Raw genomic sequence first — 12,144 nt, 5'->3', positions numbered from 1 at the left:
TCAGACTTCTTCAGGAGGCATGTCAGCAGCGTTGTTTATGTTTTTCATTGTTCGTACTAGTTGTACAGTTTTAATATATTCATTACAAAATCATGTTTTAAGGATTGCACTCCGTAGTGGTCTACTATCCTTTATTTCTGTTCTAACAGAAGGAAGATGTACAAGTAACATAAAATAAATACAAGATTGCGCTGATTCCAACTAGATTTAAAATCAGTCAATATTAAGACCATTGGTGGTATAACTATGTGCAAATTAAAGACCAGGCTTCGATAGCATATTTACAACATTAAAATAGGTTTAGTGATGCACATTAAAAAAAAACACATAATCAAAATTACAAAGGTTTGAAGTTTCAAGCAATAGAAAATGTTTTAAAAAATTGTAGAGGCGGGGATCCAATTAAAGAGATTGTGAGCGAAAGTTACTGGGTATTCTCTCTAGGGACTTTCACTGAATTGTATGAATATTGACATAGAACTTCAGTCTAGTTAGAGTTTGCTCAAACTTTGATTTATTTTATTTAAAGAGAAATAAATAAATTTGTTCATGAGGCCGAGGTTCCACTAGCGAATCACATCCCATGCGAGAGCATCTGATGCGATATGCTAATGACACTCTGCTCTTGCTCTGCAGTGAGCTGGGGCAGCGTGTCAGTGCTCTGTGCTCTGATCCTCTCGCATGACAGGATCGCAGCACAGCTGCAGAGGAGACGGAGAAGTTAATTTCTCCTTCTCCTCTGCTGCCGGGAATGGCACTGCACTCAGGTGATATCCTAGTGCAGTGTGATGTTTCACACTATAGACTTATATCGATTCATGAGATCCAAATTCAGCATGCAATCGCAGCATGCTGCAATTTTTTACTGTCCCGTCACAATCTAATTGGAGCAGGAAAAACCGCAATTGAGAACAGAACAATAGGATTGCATTTATCCGATTTAAACACATGTGGGAGCGAGCCGTTAGGGCTCATACTCACTTGTGAGAAAAACGGACGAGTGCAATTCGATAAAAAAATCAGATTGCACTCAGACCGATGTTATTCAATAGGTGACATCTCATCTGCAAGCTTTTTCTCAGCTGAAATTGAACTGAGAAAAAAATTGCAGCATGCTGAGATTTGCTGCGTATCTCGGACCAGACTTGCCAATCCAATGGGTCAATGGGTGTGAGAAAAAAAAAGATCGCACAGCACTCGCACCATGCCAGTGCTGTCCGATTTTTATGCACCGATGTCCTTTGAAAAGCTGGCAATTCATGTTTGGCGAACAGTAAAATCACACTGACATGGTAAGAATAGAATAGATAGAATAGATATATACACATCGAATACATACATAGTTGGAACGCCTGCCAGGGCCTTAAGGTACTCGGTACTGAGTCCGGTACGTAAAAGGGATGTGTCACGGCGGCGGTGACCCGGTCCATGGCCCTGGGCGCCCATGTTAAAGGGAAAGTCTTTAAAGGGGTTTGTAAAATAATACATGTTTGTGATGCCACCTGTGGTATTCGGTCAAGGGAGACCGACACTGCTTAAAGGGGTCCTCTGGGGAGTGATGGTACTGCAGCAAGGATGGTATGGCCTCCCACAGGTGAAGCTGGGTCCTGCATGGCTAAGATGGTGTGGTGCCAGAAATAATTAGAGGACTCAAGGTTGCAGTCTCTTTACCTGTTTTACTGATGCAAGGCAGCCACAGTCCAGGGTCCAGATCACAGTTGCTAGTGTAGTCCGGGCGGCTTGGAAGCGACTCAGGGATCCCCCTAACCAGGTGGAGTTGGAAGCCTTCCACTCTGCACTGTGTTGTAGTCCCTTGGTGCCTTAGGCCTCACACAAGGTCCTCACATTCTCTCTGTCCCCCTTTAGGTAGGACACTACCCGTACGACAGGTAACTCGAGCCTTTTTACAGGGTCTCTCAGGATGACTCCAGGCTCTATCTGTTACTGTGTCCTCAGGTGTTAATGGCAGACAGGTGACTTGAAATCCAGCTGTCCACCGGTTTCTGCTGTGGGGCATGAAGTTACCCCCACAACCTCAGTCTTCCAGCTACCGAAAGCTCAGTCACAGCTTCACTTCAGCTCTTTATTCTCTTGCGCTCCACTGCCCCTCTCAGTCCCCTACAGACTGCTCTGTTCTCGTTCCTTCCAGGAGCTGCAGCACCTCACGTGGCTGCATTGACCCAGCTTTCCTCTCAGACCCTCTCCATCTGTTTCCACTCTGCTCTGTTCGACTTCTCTTTCTGTCTCTCCCTCCAACAGACTGACTAACTCCTCCTCCAGACCAGAATATACAGTACAGACCAAAAGTTTGGACACACCTTCTCTTCTCATTTAAAGATTTTTCTGTATTTTCATGACTATGAAAATTGTACATTCACACTGAAGGCATCAAAACTATTAATTAACACATGTGGAATTATATACTTAACAAAAAAAGTGTGAAACAACTGAAATTATGTCTTATATTCTAGGTTCTTCAAAGTAGCCACCTTTTGCTTTGATGACTGCTTTCCACACTCTTGGCATTCTCTTGATGAGCTTCAAGAGGTTGTCACCGGGAATAGTCTTCCAACAATCTTGAAGGAGTTCCTAGAGATGCTTAGCACTTGTTGGCCCTTTTGCCTTCACTCTGCGGTCTGTTGTGAACGCTATTTTTGGGCTCCCTCTAGTGGTCACAAGCGGTACTGTGTAGTGTTGTCTTTCTGCAGGTTGGCAGCATCAGCTGGTTCGTTATCCTTGGTTGGTTTCCTATTTAGCTCACCTGGATACTCAGTTCCTTGCCTGCTCTCAATGTATTCAGTGCTCTTCAGATTCCTTGTGACTACCTTGCTCCCTGTCCCTCCAAGACAAGCTAAGTTTTTGTTTGTTTATTTTTTGATTATCAGCATTCATCATGTTTCTTGTCCAGCTTGCTAAAATGTGATTTCCTCGCTTGCTCCAGGGGACTGAGTTTCTCCCCCCACACCGTTAGTTGGTGCGGGGGTTCTTGAAATCTCAGTGTGGATATTTTGTAAGGGTTTTTTACTGACCGCACAGACCCCTTTTCTATTTTCTGAACAGAGACCTGAGTCTATGCAATGTGACCGAACTCTGACCAGAATTGAGCGACAAAGTCATAGACGTCAAAATGGGTTGTGCTTTTACTGTGGTGATTCTACTCATGTTATCTCAGCATGCTCTAAACGCTTAAAAAAAAAAATCGCTAAACCTGTCACCATTGGTACTATGCAGCCTAAATTTATTTTATCTGTTACTTTGATTTGTTCTTTGTCGTCCTACCCGGTTATGGCTTTTGTGGATTCGGGTGCTGCCCTGAATCTGATGGATTTGTCGTTTGCCATGCGCTGTGGTTTTGTCCTGGAGCCTTTGGAATTTCCTATTCCTCTGAGGGGAATTGATGCTACGCCATTGGCTGAGAATAAGCCTCAGTATTGGACGCAAATGACCATGTGCATGACTCCCGTACATCAGGAGGTGATTCGCTTTCTTGTTCTGCATAATTTGCATGATGTTGTCGTTTTGGGTCTGCCATGGCTGCAGGCTCATAATCCAGTTTTAGATTGGAAAGCTATGTCTGTGTCAAGTTGGGGTTGTCAGGGAATTCATGGTGATGCTCCGTTGGTGTCTATTGCTTCTTCCACTCCTTCTGAGGTCCCTGAGTTTTTGTCTGACTACCAGGATGTATTTGATGAGCCCAGGTCCAGTGCCCTGCCCCCTCATAGGGATTGTGACTGTGCTATAAATTTAATTCCTGGTAGTAAATTCCCTAAGGGACAACTTTTTAATCTGTCTATACCAGAGCATGCCGCGATGCGGAGTTATATAAAGGAGTCTTTGGAGAAGGGACATATTCACCCATCCTCTTCCCCTCTTGGTGCAGGATTTTTTTTTGTGGCCAAGAAGGACGGTTCTTTGAGACCTTGTATAGATTATCGTCTTCTGAATAAAATCACAGTCAAATTTCAGTATCCTTTACCATTACTGTCTGATTTGTTTGCTCGGATTAAGGGTGCAGTTGGTTCACCAAGATAGATCTCCGTGGTGCGTATAACCTTGTGCGCATTAAGCAGGGAGATGAATGGAAAACAGCATTTAATACGCCTGAAGGCCATTTTGAGTACTTGGTGATGCCTTTTGGACTCTCTAATGCTCCTTCTGTGTTTCAGTCCTTCATGCATAACATCTTCCGAGAATATCTGGATACATTTATGATTGTTTATCTGGATGACATTTTGGTCTTTTCTGATGATTGGGAGTCCCATGTGAAGCAGGTCAGGATGGTGTTTCAGGTCCTGCGTGCTAATGCTTTATTTGTGAAGGGCTCAAAATGCCTCTTCGGAGTACAGAAGGTCTCCTTTTTGGGTTTTATTTTTTCTCCTTCTACTGTGGAGATGGACCCAGTCAAGGTCCAGGCTATTCATGACTGGACTCAGCCCACGTCTGTTAAGAGTCTTCAGAAGTTCTTGGGTTTTGCTAATTTTTACCATCGTTTCATCGCTAATTTTTCTAGCGTGGTTAAACCTTTGACGGATTTGACCAAGAAGGGTTCTGATGTGACTAATTGGTCTCCTGCGGCCGTGGAGGCCTTTCGGGAGTTGAAGCACCGGTTTTCTTCAGCTCCAGTCTTATGTCAGCCAGATGTCTCTATTTTCGGGCTCCCTCTAGTGGTCACAAGCGATACTGTGTAGTGTTGTCTTTCTGCAGGTTGGCAGCATCAGCTGGTTCGTTATCCTTGGTTGGTTTCCTATTTAGCTCACCTGAATACTCAGTTCCTTGCCTGCTCTCAATGTATTCAGTGCTCTTCAGATTCCTTGTGACTACCTTGCTCCCAGTCCCTCCAAGCTAAGTTTTTGTTTGTTTATTTTTTGATTATCAGCATTCATCATGTTTCTTGTCCAGCTTGCTAAAATGTGATTTCCTCGCTTGCTGGTTGCTCTAGGGGACTGAGTTTTTCCCCCCACACCGTTAGTTGGTGCGGGGGTTCTTGAAATCTCAGTGTGGATATTTTGTAAGAGTTTTTTACTGACCGCACAGACCCCTTTTCTATTTTCTGCTATCTAGTATTAGTGGGCCTCATTTTCTGAATCTGCTTTCACCCCTGTGTATGTGCCTTCCTCTTACCTCACCGTTATTATTTGTTGGGGGCTTCTATATCTTTGGGGATTATTTCTCTGGAGGCAAGTGAGGTCTTTCTTTCTCTCTAGGGGTAGTTAGTTCCTCAGGCTGGCTCGAGACATCTAGGATTTTAGTCACGTTCACCGACTACTTCTAGTGTGTTGGATAGGTTCAGATTTGCGGTCAGTCCAGTTTACCACCTCCCTAGAGCTTGTCCTATGTTTTGTTACTTAGCTGGAGTATTTTGTGATCCTCAACCACTAAGGATCATAACAGCGGTCCAGCTCACCCCAAACCATCTCGATTGGGTTCTGGTCTGGGGACTGTGGAGGCCAGGTCATCTGGCGTAGCACCCCATCACTCTCCTTCTTGATAAAATAGCCCCTACACAGCCTGGAGGTTTGTCCTGTTGAAAAATAATTGATGGTCCATGGAAGCTCCCCTGAAGCCAGGTTCAGAGCTCCTCTTTCTGGCCTGAAGTCAGAACAGTGTTGTATGTGCTGAATATCTGCTTCCAAGCATAGCATCTCTCTCTCAGTGAGGAAAGCAATGCCACTGTAACAACCGGTTACCCGGGATGCTACATATATACTGATTATATATATATATATACACTAACCGGCCACTTTATTAGGTACACCATGCTAGTAACGGGTTGGACCCCCTTTTGCCTTCAGAACTGCCTCAATTCTTCATGGCATAGATTCAACAAGGTGCTGGAAGCATTCCTCAGAGATTTTGGTCCATATTGACATGATGGCATCACACAGTTGCCGCAGATTTGTCGGCTGCACATCCCAAAGATGCTCCATACAAGGCAGGATGGATCCATGCTTTCATGTTGTTTACGCCAAATTCTGACCCTACCATCCGAATGTCGCAGCAGAAATCGAGACTCATCAGACCAAGCAACGTTTTTCCAATCTTCTACTGTCCAATTTCGATGAGCTTGTACAAATTGTAGCCTCAGTTTCCTGTTCTTAGCTGAAAGGAGTGGTACCCGGTGTGGTCTTCTGCTGCTGTAGCCCATCTGCCTCAAAGTTCGACGCACTGTGCGTTCAGAGATGCTCTTAGGCCTACCTTGGTTGTAACGGGTGGCGATTTGAGTCACTGTTGCCTTTCTATCAGCTCGAACCAGTCTGCCCATTCTCCTCTGACCTCTGGCATCAACAAGGCATTTCCGCCCACAGAACTGCCGCTCACTGGATTTTTTTTCTTTTTCGGACCATTCTCTGTAAACCCTAGAGATGGTTGTGCATGAAAATCCCAGTAGATCAGCAGTTTCTGAAATACTCAGACCAGCCCTTCTGGCACCAACAACCATGCCACGTTCAAAGGCACTCAAATCACCTTTCTTCCCCATACTGATGCTCGGTTTGAACTGCAGGAGATTGTCTTGACCATGTCTACATGCCTAAATGCACTGAGTTGCCGCCATGTGATTGGCTGATTAGAAATTAAGTGTTAACAAGAAGTTGGACAGGTGTACCTAATAAAGTGGCCGGTGAGTGTATATATATATATATATAATGTCAGTGACACACATATATATATCTTTATATTTCATAGAGAGATAGATAGCAGAATAGCCGATAATTCATTTGTCAGCTTCTATACAATCATTGCAGAAGCTGGCAGGATAGGAGACATGGTTTACATACAGTAAACCATTGCAAAACAGTTAGATTTATATATGTCAGTGTCTAATACGGTTAGTAGTACGTGTGTGTAAAATTTGGGACCTGTATGTATATAATAAAATAATGTTTTCATGGAAAAAAATGGCGTGGGCTCCTGTGCAATTTTCTGCGCCAGAGAGGGAAAGCCAGCGACTGAGGGTAGATATTAATAGCCTAGAGAGGGACCATGGTTATTGCCCCCCCGGCAAAAAACATCTGCCCCCAGCCATCCCAGAAAAGGCGCTTCTGTAAGATGCGACAATTCCGGCACTCAGCCTTTCTCTTCCCACTGCCCTGTAGTGGTGGCATATGGGGTAATAAGGAGTTTTGTCACCTTTGCATTGAAAGGTGACATTAAGCCGGCTTAGTAATGGAGAGGTGTCAATAAGACACTTATCCATTACTAATCCTAAAGTTTGTAAAGGGTTAAATAAACACACACACACGCAGAATAAAGTTTTTAATGAAACTAACATATTCCGCAGCGCTTTACAGATCATCATCGCTGACCCAATGGGGCTCACAATCTAGATTCCCTATCAGTATGTCTTTGGAATGTGGGAGGAAACCGTAGAACCCGGAGGAAACCCACACAAACACGGAGAGAACATACAAACTCTTTGCAGATGTTGTCCTGGGTGGGATTAGAACCCAGGACCCCAGAGCTGCAAGGCTGCAGTGCTAACCACTGCGCCACCGTGACATAATAAACCAAAAATATACCCATATCTGCCTGGCGTACAGTCAGTCTCACGCAGTAATTCACATCTAGGGGAATGTACAGTTTACATCTGGGAGCACTGCTAATGCAACTGCCCCCGGCTGTAAACTACTGGGGAATGAATGAAATGCTGGGAGAGGAGCTTCAGTGACTAGCGATGACGTCACCGAAGAAGCGCTCCCTGCCGGCATGAACACAAATGAACTCTTGAGAATGGGAAAATGCCAGCTGATTTTCCCACGCTGAAGAGTTTATATGAGTTCATGCCGGCATTGGTGTTTTGACTTCTTTCTCGCTACGCCATTTAGCGATCAGATTAAGCCTTTTTATTTATTGATTGGGCGATTGTGAACGCGGCGATACCAAATATGTATATGTTTGATTTTATTTTTCTTGTTTTATTTGAATGGGGCGAAAGGGAGGTGATTTGAATATTTTTTGCAATATTTTTAAAAACTTTTTTTTTTACTTTTGGCATGCTTCAATAGTCTCCAAAGGAGACCAGAAGCTACCATAGCCTGATCGGCTCTGGTACATAGAGGCGATGTTCAGATCGCCTTTACATAGCATATTTAACGACTTGCTTTGAGCGCCGACCACTGGGTGGCACTCACAGCAAGCCGGCACTGACAACCATAGAGGTCTCCAGGAGACCTCAGGTTGTCATGCCAACACACCGGTGACCCACGATCACGTGACGGGGGGTCACCGGTGTGCATATTTCCGGCCTGATGGCCGGAAGTGCGATTTAAATGCTGGTTAAATGCTGACATTTCCCTGGAAAGATGTGGGCTCATTGCCGGAGCCCACATCAAAGGGAGGGAGACCGACATCAGCGTAAACGTATGCCCGATGTCGGTAAGGGGTTAATAACCAGTAAATGCTAAGTATACAGCTGTGTGCTGATATTAATAGCCTGGGAAGTGCAATGTTTATTACCCCCCTTTATCGTGCCCCTGACTTGCATTGGAGATTCTCGTCCAATATACTCGGCCACTCGCAGCATGTTGCGATTTTTTTCTCAGTCCCACCTGAGCTCAGAAAGAAGTTGCAGATGAGAAGGGAATCATTGAATAACATTAGTCAGAGTGCAATCCGATTTTTTATCGGATTGCACTACTTTGTTTTTCTCGCAAATGAGTATAAGCCCTAATAGTAAGTGCCACAAAATCATGCCCTCGACACAGCTGATGAAAATAATGTGGACAACCCTTTTAACACATTTGGCAGCCAGCAATAAGTATTATAATACAGTGGACACTGGAGTCAAACGGTGCAACATTCTTAACATTCTTAATTAAATCCACTTGCAAAAATGTTCTTTTAGCTGCAATTGCATGCATTTAAGTAAGAAAAACAAATGTCCACAAGGGTGGACAACTCTTTCAAGTCCAAGTGGATGTTATTAGATTTCACTGGGGGATTGTACATCTTCTTCCAGTATGATGCTGACCAATCATAAGCAAGGCAGCAACATAAATGTACGGAAGGACCTATGATGATGACATCAGCATGGCATGACTGGTTCACAGATCTTGCCAGCTGGAGTGCAGTCTAACTAAGCACTGAATATATATATTACACATCACAGAATTGTGGAGCCATTAACTGTAGATTAAAAGATCAAAATGCCACATACGTTGATATGAAAGAATATTCAGAGCTCTTCACAACAGTGATTGGTATAAAGGAAAAATGAAGGGAACAGTACACAATGCACAGATGGGCAGGGGGTATATGAGCGAACAATCATGCAGTGACATCAATCTGTAGCAGACTCTTGGTTCAGGATGTTATAAGGTCCTGCAGTAGCTGAGGAGTGTATTATGAGGTTCTGCAGTAGCTGAGGAGTGTATTATGAGGTTCTGCAGTAGCTGAGGAGTGTATTATGAACTTCTGTAGCAGCTGAGTTGCACATTAGGAAGGTCTCCAGAAGCTGAGGTGTGTATTATGAGGTTCTGCAGCAGCTGATGTGTGCAGTATGAGGTTCTTCAGCAGCTGAGATGTGTATGAAGAGATTCTGTAGCATTTTTACTTTGCAGTATTTTCTCCACACCTGCATAAATCTTTTGCATGGTATTGTATATCTGTAGCAAGTAGTGATGAGTGAGTGTACTCATTGCTCGGGTTTTCCCGAGCACGCTCGGGTGACCTCCGAGTATTTGTTAGTGTTTTGAGATTTCATTTGCATCATGGCAGCTGAATGATTTACAGCTACTAGCCAGCCTGAGCACATGTGGTGGTTGCCTGGTTGCTAGGTAATCCCCACATGTAATCAAGCTGGCTAGTAGCTGTAAATCATGCGGATGAGGCGATGAAAACTTAATCTCCGAGCAGTCATAAATACTCGGAGACCACCCGAGCATGCTGTGGAAAACCGAGCAATGAGTATACTCGCTCATGAGTAGTAGCAAGATAATAAATGTGGTTAACTTCATCTGTCAGTGTTTTTAGTCCCTTACTGACATATGATGCTTTCACATAGACAAGGGTATATCGAGTGAGATCAGGAGCTGAGCCCACCCAATACACTGTTGGTGCCAAGGCACCCATGTCTGCCACGTTGGCACGTCTATAATACCTGGCTTCAAATCGCCTCTTTTCACGTAAAAAAACTTTTGGTATTGCTGTGTCTGGAAAAGTCTGTAGTCTTAAAACACAAAGATGTTTTATCTGTTACGTGAAACTCAGTAAAAAATAAAATAAGAATTTTCAAATTGCATGTTTCCAAAAATAGAATAAAAGGCAATAAAAAAGTAATTTCCACACAGAAATGGTAATAAAAACTACAGCTTACCCCACAGAACAAGCTGTTACCTAGCCACACAAACCAAAGTTTTTCATTTGTTGTTAAAGGTAAAAAAGTTTAATTTGATGATATGGTATGGAAGTAGTTGGTTACTCTGATCTGATATTGGGAACGAGAGATTCAGTTGCAAGCTTGGCCGTCAGATTGGCAAAGTAGTTCCACTTTTGCAATTATTATATCGTTATTACATCTAATTGCTACTGTTGCTTTAGCAGCAGTAGTTGAATAATGGCATGGTGGCTCAGTGGTTAGCACTGCAGCCTTGCAGCGCTGGAGTTCTGGGTTCAAATCCCACTAAGGAAAACAAAATATCTGCAAGGAGTTTGTATGTTCTCTCCATGTTTGCGTGGGTTTCCTCCGGGTATTCCATGTTTCAAAGACATATTGATAGGGAAATTAGATTGTGAGCCCCATCTGGGACAGCAATGACAATGTGTGCAACCTGTAAAGCACTGCGGAATATATTGGGGAGTCGCCCACCAGGGCAATGGGGATACTCGGTAACGGGTCTGGTCGCTCTTAAAGGGGATGTCATGGTGGCTGCGACCCAGTCCGTGGCCCTGGGCACTCAATAAAAGGGGGAAAGTCTTTTAAAGGGAATTTGGTAATAAAGAGTTTGTTCGTGATGCCATCTGTGGTGTTCGGTCAATAGGGACTGATGCTGCTTAAAGGGGTCCTCTGGGGTGATGTTGTTGCAGCAAGATGGTGATGCTTCCCACAGGTGAAGCGGGGTCCCCAGGGCTCCCAAGGTGTATGGCAAGGATGGTGTATGCCGGCAAATAATTGGAGGACACAAAGTCTTTACCTGGTTTACTGGCAGTAGCAGTCCACAGTCCAGAGTACCAGGTACAGGTGATGGTATGGCCCGGCCAGCCTGGAGGCAATGGTAGATCCCTCTTCCAGATGAGGTCCGTAAGCCTTTCCTACTTGCGCTGATGTGTGAGGTCCCTGCTGCCTGAAGCTTGCTGGCAAATTTCCCCTTCCTTCCCCTGTCCTGGGACAGGTACCTGTATGATGGGCAGCTTGAGCTATTTTACAGGGTCTCTATCACGACCCGGGCTCTTCAGGTGCTGCTTCGTCTTCAGGTGTGGTGTGGGCAAATTACATACAGTTCAATGCCCTCCGGTTCTGCTATGTGTCCTAGAGTACAACAAAGCCTCGGGTTCCCGGTGCCCGGTTCCTGCGCTTCGCCTCTAAGGGTGCCCGGTCACAGTTCCCCTCTGAGCCCCTTGCTTTCTCCACTGTGCTTCTTTCCTCAGTAGCTCCCCTACATTCAACAACCCCTTGGGTTCTCGTCCTTCCCTGGAGCTGCAGGTCGGTCCTGGCTGCATGGCCCCATTATCTTCTCTCTGCTCCAGACTTTCTTTCTCCCCAATGTCTCTCTCCAACTGAACTATCTTCTCCTCCAGACCAGAATACTTAAATCTGAGGGAAGGATTCTCCCCTGAATCCAGGTCCTGAGCTCCCCCTTCTGACCTGGATTCAGAATGTGTTGTCCGTAGGTGCTTACCTGGTAAAGAGAATCCTCCTTGCCTCCAAGCATGATATCGCCCTCCTCGAAAGGAAGGCAACATGACTGTAACAACCGGTTACCTGGGGTGTTACATTGGCGCTATATAAATGAAGATATTATTATTATTTATTAAGACTTCAGATTGTAACTTTCTCCTCCTACTTTCACGAATTATTAAGCACCTGCCACAGGGTCACCCACTATTAGACAATGAATGGAGCAGTGGCACACCTTTCATTCCTCCAGGCATTTCAGAGCCTCGTTCTACAGATCTGTGGGGATTCCAACAATCAGCAAGTTTTCACCT

General features: G+C 44.6%; 1 protein-coding gene across 1 annotated transcript in view; it reads right to left on the bottom strand.

Annotated features, from left to right (window-relative positions):
• Window positions 1-12,144, bottom strand: part of KMO (kynurenine 3-monooxygenase) — a 705,013-nt gene that overhangs the window by 253,873 nt on the left and 438,996 nt on the right. The window lies entirely within an intron of this gene.

The sequence above is a fragment of the Ranitomeya variabilis genome, chromosome 2 (assembly GCF_051348905.1).
Source record: "Ranitomeya variabilis isolate aRanVar5 chromosome 2, aRanVar5.hap1, whole genome shotgun sequence".
NCBI classification, from domain to species: Eukaryota; Metazoa; Chordata; class Amphibia; order Anura; family Dendrobatidae; genus Ranitomeya; species Ranitomeya variabilis.
Note: the sequence above shows the minus strand (reverse complement) of the source record. Positions and strands in the feature narration are given on the sequence as shown.